Genomic DNA, 18451 nt, shown 5'->3' on the forward strand with positions numbered 1-18451 from the left:
AAAGAGGAAAAGAGGGCGAGCGAGAGGGGATGCCAACGGGGCCCTGTCCAGGCTATTGCATCATAGCTCTGTCTGCTACTGCAGTGTCTGACAATGAAACAGCTTTCTGCGTCTCTACAGCTTCAATCTCTCTCTCTCTCTCTCTCTCTCTCTCTCTCTCTCTCTCTCTCTCTCTCTCTCTCTCTCTCTCTCTCTCTCTCTCTCTCTCTCTCTCTCTCTCTCTCTCTCTCTCTCTCTCCCTCTCTCTCTCTCTCTCTCTCTCTCTCTCTCTCTGTGCATCTCTACAGCTTCAATCTCTCTCTCTCTCTCTCTCTCTCTCTCTCTCTCTCTCTCTCTCTCCTCCCTCTCTCTCTCTCTCTCTCTCTCTCTCTCTGTGCATCTCTGTGCATCTCTACAGCTCCAATCTCTCTCTATTTCTCTCTCTCTGTGTGCATCTCTACAGCTCCAATCTTTCTCTCTTTCTCTCTCTCTCTCTCCAGCTCCAAACTCTGTCTAGTGTCTAAAATGTGCACAATGGCTTTGCCATACTAAGGTACTATAGTACTGTCCACAGGCTTTTAGTCTCCTCGCCTTTGAGGTAAACAATAAATCTACTTGAAGGTTCTGAGGAAGCTAAAGAAGAAGCACACACACACGCATACTCCTCCCCTCTTAAACAACATGTTTTCAAGTGTGGGAGGCTGGCCCTGGACTCTCCAGCTGGGGCCCTTGCCTGTGCAGAGCTGGCCTGATGGATGTGGACGAGCCCCGGCCCTATTTAGCGCCAGCCCTGGCCTCTACATTAGCCTGGCCCCAGCCTTATCTTCAGCTAGTGGAAGGTTACTGAAGGACACAAGCTAAACGAATGGGAAAAGGTCAATCAGACCTGTAGAGAGATGTCACTGCCGGTTTCCCTCTTGAAAGCCAGAAATAGAAAGTGAACATGGGGAGAAAGAAAGTGAGCAAGACCGAGTTGGAAAGAGAGCGAGAGAGAGAGTCAGAGACAGGAGAAGTGAACTAGAGAGTTGATCAATACCATTCATTAGTCAGACAGTTCAAGGATAGGGAGGCACAGTGCCACTGTAGAAAACACCAACGGGAGTCAGATGGCTGAGCAGTGAGGGAGTCGGGCTAGTAATCTGAAGGTTGCCAGTTCGATTCCCAGCCGTGCAAAATGACGTTGTGTCCTTGGGCAAGGCACTTCACCCTACTTGCTTCAGGGGGAATGTCCCTGTACTTACTGTAAGTCGCTCTGGATAAGAGCGTCTGCTATATGACTAAATGTAAAAGTGAAACAAAAAATGTCTACACAATATTTGACCTTTTCATGTGATTGGGCCAATAAAACCAAGGTATCCTATTTTGGTCTCCTTGAACAAAGTAGGTTATTAGCATTGCAAATGGGTGGACCGACATTACCCATGTGTGTGTGTGTGTGTATGTCTGTGACTCTGTGCGTGTGTGTGTGTGAGTGCACCTGGTAGGTCCTGAGATCCTGTCCTCTAAACGATGATGGATGGTGTCTAGAATTGTATTGTCACATCCTCCATCCCTCCCTGTCACTTGAGCAAGCACAGACACAAGACACGCACCTACACGTGCACACACGCGCACACACACACACACAGTTACAGACATACACACATACAGAATATAATATCCACCTATGCGCAGCTCCAAACACACAAGTTAGGGGACAGTAATCTAGCACACCCTTTCAATCACTCCACGAACACAGACATCATGTCATTAGCAGGCAGAGAATGGGAAAGAAAAAGGGCGGATAGACAAAGAGGGAGATGGCAAGAGAGAAGGTGGTGTGGGCCCGTTTCCCAAAGCACCGTTTTTACATGGAAGATGATCCTTTATGTCAGTGCAATGAGCACAGTGACGCAGCAGACTTGCAGCAGTGCACAGACACTGGGGGGGGGGGGGGGGGGATAGAGGGGGGGGGGGGATAGAGACTGAGGCAGGAAGAAACACTTACCTTGTGAAAGACGACAGCAGAGAGAAGGACGGTTTTCAGTTCAGCGCACAAAGGAGAACAAATTCATCGGAGAGCTGAGGAGAGAAACATAGCCAGGGATATACAAAGAGAGAGAGAGAGAGAGAGAGAGAGAGAGAGAGAGAGAGAGAGAGAGAGGAAACCGGATGTCAGATTGAAGCAGACAGTTGCTTACTTTACCTGCCTCACACAACCTCTATGGCAGATGTCCCCATACACACACACGCACACACACCACTGCGTTAACTAACTGCCAGCTCAGATCAGGTATAGTCGAAGAGGAAGGAGGAGGAAGAAGGAAGAGGGGGAGGGAGGGAGGGAGGGAGGGAGGGAGGGAGGGAGGGGAATGAGGGTGGATGTAGTAGCGAGAGGATGGGGCTGATTGTGCTCTGGGGGTAAATCAATAACATAACTAAAAGGTTTAGTACAAGAGGGAATGTATGTGTGGATGTGTCATCCTGAAGTGTGCATGCATGAGTGTGGGTCATATTGAGGTGCGCATGTGTGCATGTGTGTCTTTGTGCTGTGAGGGATAAAGGGCCGGGAGATCAAGCCTTTGTTTCCTGTGTGTGTGAGAGATTGTGTGTGTGTGTGTCCAATAAGAGGATGTAAGTGTCACCCCATGCTGGATAATAACCCTGCCTCACTGTTAATTTGCAGTCAGGGCTGACAACGGCCCCAAAGACAAAAATTCAGCTTGCTGTGTGCCTGACACCGTGCAACCACACACACACCGTGAGGCTGTCCTGTCATCTGAAACATGCATACACACACCAGACTTTGAAGACAGCAGGATAGTGACAGGGGGAACAGAGTGAGTGCTTTGACCTCAGGTTGAGGGATGAACTGGGGCATTCTGAAGCCCCAATCAGATGACTGCCCACTGTGGACATAGCCCCTAGTCCGAGAGCCCCTAGCCCTAGCCCCAGGCCCAGCCCCAGCCCCTGGTCCTTGACAATCCCTGCTAGGCCACTAGCCAACCCACAGCCCCAAGCCACCATCCCCAGACCCAAGCCGACCCTCATCCCCCAGATCCCCAACCCTCATCTCCCTCAAATCATTCCCAGATCCATTTTGATTCCCCAATTAGCCTTCGAAAATCTCTTTGGAGAATCGAAAGGGTGTGTTTTCAAACCATACATTCATTTATAAGAAGTTTGGATATATTGAATAAACATGCCTACGAAGCCAGAATGCCCTTCCTGCCCAGTGTAACGCTCCACACTGCTGTCTGTGGGTCTCGAGCGAGTCAAACTGATCAGACTAATTGGTCTCCTGTGACCACGGACGACTGGAAAGTCCAGAGCGTAGATACCAGATAGAAAGATGGGGGGGGGGAGTGTGAGGCAGACAGATGGAAAAAATAGAAAGAGAGAGAGAGAGAGAGAGAGAGAGAGAGAGAGAGAGAGAGAGAGAGAGAGAGAGAGAGAGAGAGAGAGAGAGAGAGGGGAACCATTAAAGCTTTTAATGCGAAAGAACTCCTATCGTTCCTCGATCTCCAGTCAATCATCCATTTGATCCCTAAAGTCCCAACCGTACACGCACACACTTGCATGACCCGACGCCGCGGAAAGTTCTCCACACTTCGAGCGGCTCCGGCAAGCACAAGCTCAAGACAGATCCCTTTTCTCCGGGCGCTTCCATTGGCAGCCCTGCACAGGGCCACCAAGGCTTCCCAGGCGTGGTGCCTGCTGCTAAGACTTCAACAACATCCCTCTGGGATGGACCGGCTGATCCGAGAGCGTCACCGTATTCTGGTCCAGATCCTTAGGGAGAAGACAACCTTGTTCAGGCCTCTGAGCTGTGAAATAGCCACGGGTGTCACCAGCAACACAGCTGAGTGACACAGCAGATTTCTATGGGAAATTTGACGTTCGCTTTGTTCCTAAAATCAATGTCTCTAGTTGAGAGGGTAATTGGGTAGCTCCAGATTTGATCCTCAGTGACCAGGACAGGGCTCACGGCATCTCACGGATCACACTAGCCAGTCGTTGTGGGCAAAACTTGCAGCCTGGCTCGATTTCTGATCAGATTCCGTTCCCTTAGGAAGCCTGTGAAGGAGGTGGGGGGGAAAGTGAAAGTATGGGGTCCCTGCAACTTCCTGAAAACATCCTGAAAAACTCCCTAGTCATGGAATGAATCCTATCACATTCTGGACTCGTATCTGGCTAACCCTTGCGGACTAAGACTTGCGTTTTGACAATTGTTCAATCAATGTCATTGTTGAATCACCTTTCACCGCGCGCTCCCACTAGCTGCTTAGGCGAACACCATGACGTCCTGACATGACGCCGTGTGAGTTAGGTCTTTGCGTGAAGACCTCTCAGACAGTGGAGCCTCCAGCCACACTGGGACCTTCCTCTGTGAGCCTCCCGTGGTTCCACTCCAGGGTGGAAGCAGGGTGACGGCTCCCAGAATAACCCCACAGGAGGGGGGCACGCAAGCTCCTTATGGCAGAGGGCATGCGGACAGAAGGAGGGAGAAGGGGGGTTGGGGGTTGGGAGTGAGATAGAAGGTGGTGGGGGGGGAGAGATCAAGGGAGAGAGAGAAGGGGGTGAGAGAAAAATAGAGGGAGAGGGCGGGGGGGGGGAACAGAGAGAAAGAGAGCGAGACCGAGAGAGCGAGATGAACAGATGGACGCGGTGCGGAGAGCGAAAGCAAAGACGTTTGGAAAGCGGAGTGGTGAGAAGCCACGCCTCCAGTGGGCGGGGTTGGAGAGCCCTCGGCCTCCGCCTCGCTCCGCCTTCACGGGCAATAAACGTTGGCTTGACAGATCACATTATGGTGTGATACACAGTCCAACCCGGCAGGGCCAAGACAGACGCAGGCAGGCAGGGGCACACAGATAAGAGTCTGCAGGGGAAAACATCACCTCTGCACCTGTGGCCTCCAGAGCTGCAATGGTTGGCAGGGTGACAGACAACCAACAAGGAAAAGAAACAGAACGTGTTTTTCTGGGGGGAGTTTTTGGTTGTTGTAGTTGCCACTAATGACTTGGGTGAATTGCAGGTGTTGAGGCCATGTAAGTCTGCTTGAGAGCTTAATTACATGGCTCATCCAGGATCAAACATGAGAAGAGATTATTCATTTTAATACCCGTTGAACTGAAGCTAATTCGATTATCACACTCTCAGTGAAGACCACCATACCTGTCAGATCTGTTTGTTCGAATTGAGTCAAACTCAAAGAAGAACAGTTTTCGTCACTCTTTTCGTCACTTTCGTCACACACACACACACACTGTCATTTGTTTCCATCCTTCGCTTGTCCCAATGTGTGTGTGAGGAAAACAGAAACTTCCTGGTGTGTGAAACTCGGGCCCCAGGGCCAGTGCAGCCCAGGAACTAAACACAAATAGAAAAGGACAAGGAGACAGCGAAAAGAAGAGCTAGAAATAGAAGTGTGTTCCTTTAAATGTCATAAAGTGTGTGTGTGCGTGTGTGTATCTATGCAAATACAGCATGAAGGTATTGTAAACACGCCATGTCGTCTGACCTCAGGATGTAAGGTAAAATCCATGAACCACTTTCTACTGCGTGATGTCTTTGGAAAGAGTTAGCCAGCGTGTTCCTTCCAGGGCCACACCTCGGTGACGAGACTCAGACTCTCCCAGCCCACATCACACACTCCTTCCCTGGGTGGGACTCGGAAGCTGCCCCATCTGCACGTCTGCTGGAGGCATTGGAGCCACAGTCTGAAAGTTACACTCACCACAGACGTGCTGGGTTCCAGAAACTGCATTTTTCTTTATGTTCTATGATAGTTTTATATTTCTTTATATCTAAGAGACTGGGATAGTGCTCACATGTTCAAATCAGTGTGATCATAATTGTATGAAAACACTAGCCCTTTACAAAACATTTACTACTACACTCAAGAGGACTTGTCACGGGACCATAGGAGTCTGGAAGCTGGCTCTTTCTGGGGTCATTTCTTTTCTGGGTGAATGGCCGCTCTTAAAGTCCTTCCTTTTGTCGTTTGGTGCCCCCTCCCTCCCTCCATCCTCCTCCTCCCTCAATCATAAAAGAAGGAAGGCTTTCTAGACAAGGACAAACATGAACATTCAGTAGAGTGCATGCTCATGGTAAAAAATCCCTGAAAAACTCCCTCTCTCTTTTTCTGCCAAACACAATTGCTCTCTCTTTTTCTCACACACACAGTTTCTCGCTCTTTCTATTCTCTCCCTTTCGTTCTGTCTCTCTTCTCTCGCTCTCTCTCTTTTGTTAATTCTCTTTATTTTCTTTTTCAAATGATGTTTTTTCATTCAATTTGACAAAAACACTCATCTGAAGGACCTTTAGTTATAAGGCAGGAAGTCTGACCTACACCTGCGTGGGATCCTCTTCAAAAAATACCATCCCCTTTCCCCCCTCACACTCTGCCCACCAGATCCTGAGTGTGTGTGAATGTGTGTGTGTGTGTGTGTGAGAGAGAGAGAGAGAGAGAGAGAGAGAGAGAGAGAGAGAGAGAGAGAGAGAGAGAGCGAGCATGTGTTTGCTGTTGTTTGTTGTGTGTTCCTTTGAGCAAATGTGCATATAGTATTTCACAGTCAGTCAGCACACAGGGCGATGGGTCTATCAGGAAGGGGCTGTATTTTCCCCATATAAACAGAGTCAGCCACTACACTGAACATTTTCCGTCTCCCCCCCTCTGCCCTGTGTATGTGCGTAGGTAGCTTAATCCTACTTCTGCTCCTAACTCCGAGGAAGGCTTGCATGTGGCTATAATCCATGCACCACACTGGTTGCCGTGACACCTAATCCTGTGGTGTCCCATTGGCCGGTATCATGCTATGGGAAAGAAAAGAGTCTCAGTTTGGTCAGTAAAACTGAGCAGCGTTCGCCCATCTCTCTGAATGACTGGAGTCGATGACAGTATGTCATTTCCACTTCCGTCCTCCTAAAAAATAACAGTCGAGCGATAAAAGTTTTTCGAGGCACAAAAGCAAAAGTTCTTCTTTCTTGATTTTTTTCAACAATCTACATTGTCATGTCATGTCAGAGGCTTACATTGCATAGAGGATGAAGCTTACTGAACCTGAGAGGAGAGAGATAAATACATTCCCAAGTAACCACCTGGGTATTAGTAGCTGGATGGAGTGAGTCAGAGCCAGGTGCAGAAACTTCAGCAGATGCGTGGGTGTCTGTTCTACAGTATTTCTTTGCCCTGTTCTTTCTGCTTTCCTCTGTCTGTCTCTCTCTCTCTCTTTCTGTCTCTTCCTCTCTCTTCCTCTCTCGGTCTCACTCCCCAAAGCCTACCGAGTCCAAATAACAACAAACAAAACCCGTGTGTCAGGCATTCCTAGACCTCCCCCCCCCCCCCCCCCGCTCATCATGTCCCTGAGCAGCCTTGTCCTGTCTTCAGTGACAAGGTCTTTCTAAGACCCCAGAAAACACAGTCACAGCCCCTTTCCAGGATAAACTCTTTACCGCTCTCTTACACGCTGAACTTCGACGCTCCATATTTGTTGTGTGGGATGAAAACTTTGATGAATGCTCGCACCATGTCACAGGCCAGCACCATTGGTGTGTACCCGCTAGCTCATGAAACAACACTGCAGCTGTTTAGACCAATAGGCATCAAAAAGGGTTTGATAGCTGAGTGGTGACCTCTTCACGGCGGGGCGTGTTCGTTACAACCATACAAGCTACTTCAGAGATTTATTTACGAGACTGCGTGGGATTCAGCATAAACAACGCCATTCAATTACACCCCGGCAAGCTAATGAACAGCACCCCCCCTCTCTCCCACCCCCCCTGCCGACCTCCTCCTCCTCCCGCCACCCCCACAGACAGACACATATGGACAGCACATGTTTACGACTGTGGATACTCACACTGTCAGTCAACACGGCCATTACAATAATTAGGAGGAGCTTCCCTGGCTGTTCCACAGACAATCCACCTGCTAGTGTAACACGAACCTCCAGCCAGCCGTTCAGGTTTATCGCTCCTTCTCATTGTGGTAAGTGTTTACATTGTCAATCACCGTAGGAAAAAGGGGGTGCTCACAGTACTCGGTTTTCAAACCAAGCAGGATGCGTCCAGAAGGCTCTGCCTAACCGACAACCCGTCTGAGGTCATCCGCGCTAAGCCGAGTGGGAGGCTGAGTGGGAGGTTCTGCCTTCGGTAATGACACCGCACTGCATGCTGGGAGCCGCTCACCTCCCCCGCCACCCCCTAATGGACCCCCCCCTCCTCAAGCTTCTTATTCCCGTCCAGGAGCGATTGTAATCTTCTAACCTAACCTCCCCAGGCCCCAGCTAGCTCTGGAATCTCATAGCCAGGTACTAGGGGAGCAGGTGAAGCTCACAGCTACAACTATCCACCGGCACCGCAGATGAATAAGTCAACAGCTTGGAGTTCTGTGGGGGGGTGGAGCTGAGCAAACAATCTGGTGAGGGGAGATAGATAGAGGAAGACCAGCAGCAGGTTGATCTCCTGTTGCAGCCAGGACTGGTCTGGCCTGGTCTGGACTGGTCTCACCTTGTCGGAACTACCCACACGACAGGGTGCGCCCCAGTGGCTCGAAGGGTAGAGCACGCATCACATGGCCTGAGGCCTTAGCGTAGCGGCCTGGATTCGAATCCCACCTGCGCCCTTTGCTGCATGTTTCCCCCTCTCTCTCTGCCTGCCTTCCTGTCTACCACGAACCGTCTCCAACCAAAGCAGCATGAAAATGCCAAATGCCTCCATTCTCCCCTCGTTTCAACATGGCTCCTTATCCTCGTCGTGATCCAGAGTGGCTTGAGGTGATAGGACTACTGAATGGGTCGAAATGATCCATTTTCCCCAAAAGAACATATCATGTGGTCCCTTCCAGGGTGGGAATAGGCAGTGATGCAGAGGAAGATGGCACTGAAGAGGGGTGGGGTACCACATTGTAGGTCCTTTAGCCTCCAGGGCAAGTATTGACCTCACTGTTGTTCAGTAGGAAGGGTTTAGAGCTTTACTCTGTCTGGGACCTCCAGTATGTCCAGCTGCCTCAACCATGGCAAGCCGTGGGCGTCCAATCAAGAATCGGCGCTGAAACTCTTGTTTCCACGGCAACACCAAGACTCAGTCTCCATGGCGACCGATGGCAGCGTTAAACATGGAGAGAGTCACGGAGAGAGAAAGATGGAGACGTTTAAAAAAAATGGAGGACAAAGCTACGTGAGCTATTACCATATGCCTTGCAGAGCGCTCTTTTCTGTGGTGCCTTGGGGGGGTTGGGAGTTGGGGGTTGGGGGAGGGGGGGTTGCCCAGGGCAGAGCCTTTCATGTATACCAAATCACCACCATCAAGCTGAGCACAACAGGAGGGGTGACAAGAGGGCTAAGAGCAAGGGGGATGAGAGCTTGAAGTCGATAATCAGTAGGTGTGAGTTATGAAGAGGGACAACTGACAAAAGCCTGTCTGTTACTGTTAACCGCCAGGCTGGAGAGGTGGCACCTTGAGCTCACACGACACGAGGTGCATCAAAACACAAGACGAAGGCCGGAGAGACGTGACAGTAAAAAAAAGATGGAGGAAACGCTGAGAACATGATGGAACAAGACTGCATTTCAAGTACCACTGGCTTCTCTCCAACCGTTGGGAGCTCTGACAGCCAGTGGAGACCTACTGTGAAACCCACGTCTATAACCTCAGCCTGTCACAAGCCCGTCTGTCAGAGAAAGCAGCGTTGCACAACACAACGGGCTCTCTGTTATATGTAACAATAGCAAATGTCTTTGCCAGAAACCAAAACAGGGGGGGGGGTTCCACATCAATCCATTTAACATGTAAGCTTTAATTATAAAAACAGGGTGCCTGACTCTATGGTGGAGGAGGCAATGGGCGAGTAAGGGCTTGGTTTCGGTTTAGTTTGATAACTTGGAGGCTGATGAAGCAAGCAAAGCGAAAAGGAAAACGACCTGAATTCCCACACAACTACCTGGTCAGGAAATGAATTGTAGACATACACTGTATTGTATTGTATTGTGCAACGTTGCTTTCTCTGACAGACGGGCTGAAGTTATTGACGTGGGTTTCACAGTAGGCCTCCACTAGCTGAGAGAGCTCCAAACAGTTGGAGAGAAGCCAGTGGTCCTTGAAATGCAGTCTTTGCAGTGTGTGTGTGTGAGCGTTTGTGAGCGTGTGTGGCGTTTACGAGACCATTCAGTAGTATACAATAAAGCCCTTTGAGCAGCTGTGATTGGTTTGCAACATTGGAAGAAGGGATCGTATGAACACTTGACAGAGAGCTGTCGAGGACAGACACACACACACACTAACACACACATGTGTAGTGAGGTCCACAAGACCACACGGAGCCAACATCTTGCCACACCTGAAGAGTGATTCAATCACATCAGAATCAGCCCTTGTGACACCCTCAGTATGCTGATTACCCACCAAACGCCGATGCAAAGGAACCATAGAATGGGGGGGGGGACCTCCCCAATCTACCAAATCAGCCCTCCTGCTAGCTTGCAAGCTTCAAAGGGCCTGATTTAGACAACACGTCTCCAGCGACCATTTGCTATCCGTTTCGGCGGCGATTTGAACAAAGAACATACCTTGATCAGAACTTTTGAGGAAAGTTCTTGAGACTTTACCACAAGAGTACAAGGTGGAGAATTATGAGAGGGATATTTGTGTTATGTTTGTTACTTTGTTTTAATGTTGTGTTCACTGAAATCTTGATGCTAGTAACAACTCCTTCTTCCTGAAAGATAACCACGTCATTCTTGGTATCTACACGAAGCTATCATAATAAAACAATCATTCAACTATATTTTGTAACTGTACCAAGATGTCCAGAACAATATTTGAACCATCGAATGATCAGCCAGAGATCAGATCACACCTTTGGTAGGTGTGAAGGAAGGAGGGGGGAGTTGAGAACCCAGCTTCCCCCAATCCACATCTGACCCCAGACGGGTCCTCCCTCGAACTGTATAAAGCCCTAAGATGACCATCAATCTCAGACTCCAGCGAAACCGACCATGGCATGAACGCCATCAGGATTGGCGTTCCAAGGACGTCGCCAAGCTTCTCCTGAGATTCAACTTTATAGTGATCGCGACACTATCTGGACGTTTCAACAGAAGAACCAAAAACGCAATTCCAAATGCGACTTCACTGAGATCCCGCAGACTCAGTCACATGACCCAGCGCAGCCGCGCTGTGACTTCAGATTCTTCAAATGGACCTTTGGCGCAAACCGCCCTCAACATCATTGATCAACCCCTGATCAAACGTAACTATGGCTAACGCTCTTTCCTCCTCGACATGGCATTGGCGTGAGCTCTGTTTATGATTTGTAAGGATGTAATCACTGACTGTACAATTTCTGCCTTTCTTTAAGTTAGACCATTTCATTCTGTTCATTGAAACCAATCTCTCATATCAAACCCATAATCCAACTTTTCATAAGATCTGTTTACCTTACTTGAATAAATTCATTGTAAAGATATTTTGACGTGCGTGTTCACTGATGTTACGATTGGCTCTACTCTTAGAACGAATTCATTCCTAAAGATGAGACTGATTATTACATATTAAACATAGGATTCCCTAATGTCCTAAACCAATATTAGGGTGGTGCCCCAGACTTTATGATAAATTAAGTATTTCTATCTTTAAACGAGCAAACCCAGCATGCATTCTCAGCAAATCAAATCAAATGTATTTGTATAGCCCTTTTTACACGCAAGCATGTCACAGAGGGCTTCACATACGCCCATAGAACTGCCCCTCAACCAACCTAAACCCTCAAGGAAGACAAGGAAAAACTCCCAGAAAAACTCCCAACAGGAGAAAAAAATGGAAGAAACCTTGGGAGGAGCAATTCAGAGAGGGATCCCCTCCTCCAGAGACGGTTGGTGAGAGAGAGAGGAGCAGAACACAGGCTAAACATAGTCATACAGTGTCAATGGGTTTTGAAACACCAAAATCCATTGATCAACTTTATAGATGTAGGACAGGACCGGGAGACTCGCGACCAGGTCCAGCGTTGGCCGACCGACGACCAGGCAGGTGCTGACAGCTCAAACCCCCTACACCACAAGGGATGTGTGTGGGGGGGGGGGACAGAGAGAGGAGAGCAGGGATTAGAGAATGCCAGGAGCAGCTAACAGTTACAGTCATAATAGAATGAGATCCCCACCGGTCAAGTCAGCACTGACTATATATAGTGACCTGGCAGGATACAAAAACTATCTCAACGATATTTCCTCCCCAAACTCATTCTTAGCCGAACGCGTGCTGTGGTCCACCGCAGCTGAACACCTCTCCGGCAAATCAATGAGGAGGCCTCGTCTGCACTGACAGAGAATAGATGGATGAGAACTCTAGAACAGCCGTTAGAGGTGCAGTGTGTGCTTCAGCCCAGAGCCACCAGCTCAATGGGGAGGACACACCACTGGAAATGGGCTCTTAATGTTATTCTCAGACATGAACACCTAAATAAACACACACACACGCCTACAGAATGTGTCACACACACACAAGGAGGGTTTTTCTTCAGTCCAATACACGTTCCTGTCTGTCTATGCTTTATAATGAAAAGGCCCTCTCCGTTGACCTGCTTTAATCCTATCATTTCCTCCCATTCTAGAGATTCCCCAACATAATCTATTACATGCACGAACCGACTGTTCCCATTATCCCAGTAATCTAATAACTGCTGTGTTGTGTTTGGGGCTGTCCCAGTCGTGACTGTACAATGGTTTGCCTGCATAAAGTTAACAATAACATTTGCCTAGAACCTCTGACTTGTCTCATATAGACCGGACAAGACAGGGTCTCTATGTTTACCATTGCAGCCTGAAGAAGGATGGGATCATGCGGTTTTAGTTTCCCACGGTTGAGTGTGTTGGAGGACTCTAGGTAGGGTAGGGCGGGGTACCGAATTATTGGGAGAGGTTTGGTGGGGTGCGGAATTTGTTTGGGATTATGTATGCTGTCAGACTCCTCCAGAGCAGATTGGCTAGGATAAGTCCATGTGAATGCTTCCCCCCTCCCTAAACACCCACAGCCCACAGAGACAGTTCGAGAGGGGTGCCACACATGGGGACGGCTCTACAGTAATCCTTAATAAGAGTTGGGGTATGACCCTATTTGGGCATGTTTGGAGTTGCATGTATAGAACCTGGGACTGAGTGACGCGGAGAGTTGGAGTCTATAAATCAACATGAACTAACACTAATCCACGTCTACCGATCTTGATACCTCCTGCCTGCATTCCTGTAATACGGATTCATTAGATGCTATGTGGCTCAGCTACTGACAGGAGGTAGTTAGTCAAAAACCAGCCCAACCATGGGTTAGATCCTCTGAAGCACATTAACCAGGCATCCTCTAATACCGAGGGTAAGCCTGTGTGTGTGTGTGTGTGTGTGTGTGTGTGTGTGTGTGTGTGTGTGTGTGTGTGTGTGTGTGTGTGTGTGCTCTTCCTTTTTACCCTGGGTTCCCTCATAAATCCCCTCCTATAGTCCTGACACCTAATTAAATCTGTATTACAAAATGAATGAATCCTGGATGACATCACATTAGCTTGATTTCACATGGGATTTGTGATAAATGAATACAAGGGATGAATGAAAGAATGGATGGATGGATGGACAAAAAATCTAAATAACTAATAATCATATAAAAAAACAAATGAATGAATAAGTAGTTACTGAGGAGGCCCTTCATATCTTGGGGCCAGGGTTATCATGACCTTTGACCCCCCTCAAGGGTGACCTCTACTAGGGCTACAGGCCCCACTACAGTAATACAGAGGCCATCTCTTTCTATTGCATTCTAATGATTTCGGTATGTCTGAGTCCTTAGAGTATCAATCAGGGTTGGGAAGTAATGATGGTCTTTGTTGCTGTCTGATCGATATGAAATTAAATATTTATGTCACTGTCACCAGTAGATTGAGTGAGACAGAAAGACAAAAGAAGTTCAGGTATTTGACTTGATGAAAGAAAATTGAATGAAAATGATTTATGATCAATTCTCATGCGTTGTCTTTCAAGTCGTGATTTTCCAGATTATATCGACAAGTAGGAGAGAGCGAAGACCAGAATATGATGAGGGCTAAGATGAGGACTGACTGCTCATTGGCTCTGTGGGGGAACAAAGAACACAAACACGTCATATCTTTCCAAAACTGGGCGCTGTTAGTGCCTTGCACTGCCAACTCACAGCAAAAAAGTCTGTGTGTGTGTTGGTGGGTGTGTGTGTGTGTGTTGGTGGGTGTGTGTGTGTGTGTGTGGGGGGGCTGAATCTCCCTCGCAGCAGAGCCCTGATCTCAAGAGCTCTCCGACGATGCTCTCTTAGCTCACACACAACCCATGCTGGGGGGGTGATGTGTAACCTCCAAGTATCTCCGGCATCTCTGCCACACACACACACACACGTAATCCATCTTCCTCCTGAGACAGATGAAAGACTTGAGCTGGTAGATCAGATCAGAGCAGTGAGGAGAAAGGAGGAGTGGCAGCGAAGGGAGACCTAGAGCAGGGACGAGTTGCCTCTGCTGTCTGCGCTGGTATGAATCATCCTGGTCCCTTTCAGCTCCCCTGGCCCAGCCCACACATACCCTCCCCAGCCAACCAGCAGCTTCGTCTTGGGATACGCAGCCACTGTATATGATATGTACTGCCTTCGAGCATATGTTGCACGCGTCATAAATATTCTTGCTGAGAAACTGTAGTTACCGATATGTAGCTGGAGATGCAGCTAGGATGACTCACTGTTCAAAGCATGGTACAGATAACCGTTCTGTCCCCTTCCACTCTGGGTGTTTGGGGGTGAGACCACACATGGACACGCGCATGCTCGTCTGACACAACAGAAAGAGGAAGTCTCAGAGGTATCTTTATCTGGCTGTTAGCAGCCATTATCCAAAGCCTTAGCCCAGCCAATTCCTACAGGAAGTCAATGTTCTCTGTATCTCCATCGAGTGGACAGAGGAACTGTCCAGAAACTGTTCATGGACGAGTAAACAATTGTCCTTCACGATCTCAGCATGAGCTGGACTTTTGTCATCCTACCACATCTAAAATTGAAGATGAAGCATCCATTGAACGACGTCACCCTTTTAGATCAAATTAGGGCATGATATGGGTCTGTGAAACGATAGTAAATCTGTTATAAGATTCAATTATGTGTCTGGGAACACAGACGGAAGTCTAGTGAGGGTTAGAATGGCCTCAATAGAGCAGTTCCTGATTGGCCACTGCCTTTCTTTATCTACTTTGACGAGCCAGCCTCTCAGTGCTCACGTAACGGTCTCTCCTCTGACTGAGAGGTAAAGAAAACCACACAGAAGTGGGCCGAGTCTTCAGGTATGGGCTGGAGAGATCTCTGCCTCCCACAAAAAGGTGCGTTTTTGTGGGTGTGAGTGTGTGTTTAGAGAACACTCTGGAGCAGAACAGTTTTACAGACTGCAAATGGCAGCTGAGGCCTTTGATGGAAAGGAGACCCTCAGCTGTGTGGTTCATACGGATCCTCTGCCCACTTCCTATTCCATGTGTACAATCTTAATGGCTTAGCATCATGTGACCAACTGGCTATTGGTTGTAAAACTTAGCACATATTGATCAAGGCATTAAATTATATTACTATCTGATTATAGGTCATTTAAACCTCAAGCACGCCTAAGCACTCTTGCCCTGGCCGTCAGGTCTAACATGCTGCAACCCCCAAACCTTAGTCCTCTAATAGGTCAGAGTTCATGACATTACTTTCCCTCTGGTTCTTTCCTTCTCTCCCTGAAAAATTAGCTCGCTAAGACTACGCGGCAGAGACCAGCAAGGCCTCTTCGATCCCTGCATCTAAGCTGGCTGATGGACTCAATGGAGCTGAAAAGAACTCAAAAGAGCTATCGGTCCAGACTGTTAGCTCTAAACAGATAGATGACTCATGGATATTGAGGCAGTTTTTTGTGGAGGTCTGTTTGACTACACTTGGAGCCGGACACAGCTGGGTTTGAATGGCACCACACAGCCCCACTTCTCTTTCCGAGGGCTTTGTAGAATAGAATAGAGTAGAATAAACGAAACGCTAATTGCAGAAAGCTTTGTACAAAGCTATGGTACATGTGTTCATTTGCAACCATTGGTTGAAAAGGATAGATACAGGATTTCCAATGTCAACAAGGGTGCATGAACATTTTACTACAGAGAAAATGATAAAGAGGACCAGAGGCAGGGCTTGAGTGCAAAACTCTATGTTTGGTATGTCGATGCCAGTGCAGTAACCCCCCCCCCCCTTCCTCCCCTTCCTCCTCACTGCAGCGGGCACAAGCTCCCAATCTATTCTGGAGGTGGGGTTTTATGATGCGGATGACAGTATCCCAAAAATAAGGTCTGAAAAAAGTGCTTGGGAGACACACACACGCACAAACATACACGTATACCTGTACATAAACACACACAAGTACACCAGTGCAAGCTAAGGCCTAGACGCTGGGCATTACGTCAGGTTTTGGTGAGGACGCTGCTAGCTGAGCAGGGTGTCCAGGTCTGGAATAATCCTGCCCTGCTGCTGTATCAGTGAAGCAGCTTATGTAATCAGAATCAGAATCAGAATGGGATTTATTCGCCATGAAAGTTTGCACAGACAAGGAATTTGCTTTGGCAGGAAGGTGCATACAATAAACATATACCTAAAATTTAAATATGTGGACTATCTATACTAAGGGTACATAAACTAGCATTACTAAGTGGGATTAGAATAGAATTAAATATACAATAAAATAAAATATAAATTGCCGTAAATTACAATATAAAAATACAAATGTATAAGATACCACTTTGTAATGCAGTGCAAAATGGTATCTTGTACATTTGTATTTTTATATTGTAATTTACGGCAATTTATATTTTATTTTATTGTATATTTAATTCTATTCTAATCCCACTTAGTACTGCTATTTTAGCTTGTACTGGTGTACTTGGTGTACTAAACCAGCTGCATCACCAATAAAATCTGCTGCCATACCTAACCTAGCCTAGCCTGTAGGCTATAGCCAAGCCTCACTGTTTTAAATTCAATTCAACCTAAATGACCTAACCTCACCCAGGCCAATCCGTCCTTTCCACATCCAGGCTCGTTCAAAGCCGCGGTCCCTGTCACTTAAAACTGTAAAACGCTGATCACCTTCATGAACGGTCTACAAAAAACAAGTTCACTAAAAACCAAAAAACGTTCTCTTAGGTTGAGAAAACGTCCGATGATATCAGGGAATGTGTAGAGATCAATAGTGCTACTGTATAAATGAAGATGCCTGGAGCATGTTATTGAGAGCCGGCTCTTTGTGAGGTTCTGCTGGGTTTTCTCTGGGGCCTATTCTGTCTGACCGACCAGGCCCTGAAGTCCAGGCCGGCTCGATTGATCACTCACACACTAACTGATTCATGAAGTCAGGTATAGATCTGCTGAACACACGCCACGAATGCCACTGTTCTTTGAAGGGTCAGTGAGCGCTTGTTTTCATGAACTTCACCTAACATCCAGGCGTGTTGGACACACAGGAAGTCAAAGTTCTACACCTTGGTTGAGGTAGATTCAGAGTTAAATTAATTATTCCTGATGTGAAAATAATTTCAGAAAGTAAATCAAAAACGTTCAAATTGAGAGTTCCAGTCTGGAATTGGTTTACTGGATCGACACTGCACGGTCAACGGGGTAAGAAGCAACCTGTTTCCTCTGACCAACAGAGAACACTAAGGTCATTGTGTTGGGGCTCCATGTGACTGCAGCTAAAACCTCCCTCAACAGGGGTACCCTTTCCCTTAAAACTCTCCCCAAAACACGCACACATGCATACAAACACAAATTATTTTGACAAGTCTATCTCCCATGTTATGTTGATATTCTATAGTCATATTAATATCAAGCAGCTGAATGTTGTCAAGCCTTATGACTTGTCAGGCCAGGCTGTCCTTCACAGAGCACATTTGGACACAGATTTGTCCCCAGTGCCCAGTCTGTTGCGAGTGTGTAACCCAAGATGACGGAGTCTGGGGATCTGCTAGCAGGAGACTAAATCAGGTACTGGAATTACAGAGGGGGAAAGGAGGAACAGTCCTTGCAATCCAGAAGAGTGAGATGTTTGTTTTTGTGGTTGAATGTGGTCGCTCTGACAACATTACTGAGTCCCTCCCTCCGGTCTCATAGAAATGCATGAGGCCACCTGAGTTCCTACTGTAGCAAGTGGACACAACACCAGGAAATCAATACCCTCAATATCATGTAAATGTGATTGGATTGGAGAGCAGCGAGCCTGTACTACAACTCAATATGTCTTCATTGGGCTGAAGTCCCTCAAGGTTGTTTAGCAGATTTCCCTTAGTGGGCCTGATGTATTATGGGTTAGTGGCGTTCGACTCGAGCATGGATGGTCCCTTCAGCATTAAAACAAGCTTTCAATGCATCCTTAGACTTGAACATAAATGAACAGAATGGGAAACACTGAAGGACACTGCTTCGAATATAGTAT

General features: G+C 47.6%; 1 protein-coding gene across 5 annotated transcripts in view; it reads right to left on the minus strand.

Moving 5' to 3' along the window:
• Positions 1-18451, minus strand: part of map2 (microtubule-associated protein 2) — a 56957-nt gene that overhangs the window by 37580 nt on the left and 926 nt on the right. For 4 of the 5 annotated variants that reach the window (XM_062456998.1, XM_062457000.1, XM_062456999.1 and 1 more), the window contains exon 1: positions 1967-2067. The gene's annotated coding sequence lies outside the window, so the exon portion shown is untranslated. Of the gene's footprint in view, positions 1-1966; positions 2068-18451 lie in introns of those variants that run through there. The other variant, XM_062456996.1, reaches the window with a different exon arrangement.

Source organism: Osmerus eperlanus, chromosome 3, assembly GCF_963692335.1.
Source record: "Osmerus eperlanus chromosome 3, fOsmEpe2.1, whole genome shotgun sequence".
Lineage (NCBI taxonomy): Eukaryota > Metazoa > Chordata > Actinopteri > Osmeriformes > Osmeridae > Osmerus > Osmerus eperlanus.